Below are 2,765 nucleotides of genomic sequence, written 5' to 3' on the forward strand. Positions count from 1 at the left end.
TGATGTTATCTATCTCTTATTTAAAGCCAACCTTTTGAAAATCATATTCTTTCTGCCTCTAATTATACACCAGAGACATAGTACTAGAAATGATACTTAAGTTTATGTCCATGACAACAGTTTGGTGAAATCTAGGTGTGTTTTTAGTCTAGTCATGAGAAATCAAACTCAGAGGGGCATCCAATGAAACACTTGATGGTATGCCGGGGTCTGACCCACAGACCCAGGCTTGCACAACAGACAAATCATGTACACTGACCCAAATATTTTGCCTGTCAGTCTGGCTAAGGGTTCAGGCCACTCACCAATACTGAGAAGGGTCCCATAAAGAGTCAGCAGCCACAGTCCTGACCAGCCAGCAACGTTCACATTTATTTAGTACAGATTAAATGACAAAGGTCTTGAGTAAACACCACTAGAGGGTCATTGACATTGTCAATCTCCCCAGTAGAGAGCAGTCATGCACCCTCAATAATCAAAAGTCTTAAGACCACATGACTAAACAAGCTATTTAGATAAACTCTTCCACATTCCTATGTATCTACACCCAAAGCTTTTAAGAGAGTTCAGTTGCCTTCAGCCAAACCTTTTACTGAAGCTATGCAAACCACCCTCCTCCCCTTCCCCGACCTTCCAAGGTTTGTGACTATTTCCTATAACTGTCTTCCTATAACTATAATTTTTCCCCTAAAATTTTTACCACCACCCTGACTGAACTCCCAGAATGTTACTCCTTAAAACTTTCAGGGTCATCAAAACATGGAAAGCCAAGAAAACTGCCACACCCAGGAAGAGCTTAAGAGGACATGACAAGTTAAGTATAGTGTATCTGGATGGGATGATGGAGCAGGAAAAGAACATTAGGTGAAGAAATCTGAATAAGCCATGAACTTTAGTTAATAATGTATCATTATATCATTCATGAATTGTAACAAATGAACCATACTAACAGACATTAACAACAGGAGAAACTAGGAGAAGATATATGTGGGAACTCTATGCTGTCTTCTCTTTTTCTATAAATACAAACTGTTCTGAAAAATAAAGTTTTAGCTGAGCACGGTGGCTGGCTCATGTCTGTAATCCCAGCACTTTGGCAGGCCAAGGTGGGTGAATCACCTAAGGTCAGGAGTTCAAGATCAACCTGACCAACATGGCAAAACCTCATCTCTACTGAAAAATACAAAAATTATCCAGACCTGGTAGCACGTGCCTGTAATCCCAGCTGCTCAGTAGGCTGAGGCATGAGAATCACTTGAACCCAGGAGGCAGAAGTTGTAATTAACTGAGATTGTGCCACTGCACTCCTGCCTGGGTGACAGAGTGAGACTCTGTCTCAAAAAATAAATAAGTAAAGTCTATTTTTATAAGTACATTGAATAGGAGAACTTTTTAAATAAAGCCTTTTATTAAGCCAAAAGAATGATATCAGTACAGTATAATACCTATACCTTAAATATACAATAATAACTAAATATAAATGTAGTTAGGACATAAAACATACTTGTATTTTAACATGCAAAGACTTGCGTTTGTTCCTGGCTGAAGGTGGCATTGTTCACTGTCTTAATTCTGTTTATCGCAAAAGTCCATTTGTCCATACTAGTGTAGCTTTTCACACTCTGAAAATCAATGTTTTATTTTCCATGTTATTTCAGTGATTTAAACTTTGCAAGATATGTTAAATATCTGAAATGATGACAGGTTTATGAACAATCAGTTTACATATTAAAACCCAGAAAAAGATTTTTTTTTTTTTGTTGGAGTCTTGCTCTGTCCCGCACGCTGGAGTGCAGTGACACCATCTTGGCTTACTACAACCTCCACGCTCAGCCTACACCGCATTTTAAGAAAGACACTGATTAACCAGTGAAGGCTATGTGGCTGCTGATGGTCTGCTTAATTAATCTATGAATGAATGAATAAATAATCCTTGAGGAAACTGAAAATGTTGGAAGAAAACAAGCAATCCACTGGGTAATTGAAGCCAAAATGACTTGCAAAATGCTAATTATTATAGGAATAAGAGTGAAAAAAAATGTTCAAAGAAATCTATAGGCTAATGTGTGTGCTTCTTGTAAATGTACCTCAGGAAAGACAGTTATAGATGTGTTCAGATATCTGATAGCTCATGGCTTGAAAAAAATAAATAGATTTATTCTCTATTGCTCTGGAGGCTGAGAATTATTGAAATGTACCAGGAAGCAGTTTTCAGCTTAAGATGGTAAATAACTTTGCCATCAGTTCACTGCTTAAATTGTTGCCTTGCAACATAATGCAAACTTCCGGTCCCTTGAATTGTTCTAACAGGCTGTTTTTAAAAATGTAGGTTTTGGTATTATTCAGGTAATGAGTCTTATTCCATTTGGGGCTGCTAGTACAGAATACCACAGACTAGGTAATATATGATAATGGAAGTTTGTATCTCATATGTCTGGAGGCTGAGAAGTTCAAGATAAAGATGCCAGCATCTGGTGAGGGCCTTCCTGCTGTGTCATCCCATGGTGGAAGGCATCATCACATGGTGCAAGAGCAAAGAGAAAGCAAGATGGGGCAAATCCACTCCCAACGTAACAACATTCATCTGTTTATGAGGGCCATGATCCCGTGACCCAAACACCTTCCATTAGGCTCCACCTCCCAACATTACCATAAGGGATCAAGTTTCCAGCACATGAACTTTGAGGAACACATTCAAACTATAGCTTATGTTAAAGCTAACAGATCAGGAGATGACTGCCCTTGAAAAAATAGTTTGGAACTCA

This window comes from Sapajus apella, unplaced genomic scaffold (genome assembly GCF_009761245.1).
Source record: "Sapajus apella isolate SASKATOON/1434 unplaced genomic scaffold, GSC_monkey_1.0 scaffold32, whole genome shotgun sequence".
In the NCBI taxonomy this organism is placed as follows: domain Eukaryota; kingdom Metazoa; phylum Chordata; class Mammalia; order Primates; family Cebidae; genus Sapajus; species Sapajus apella.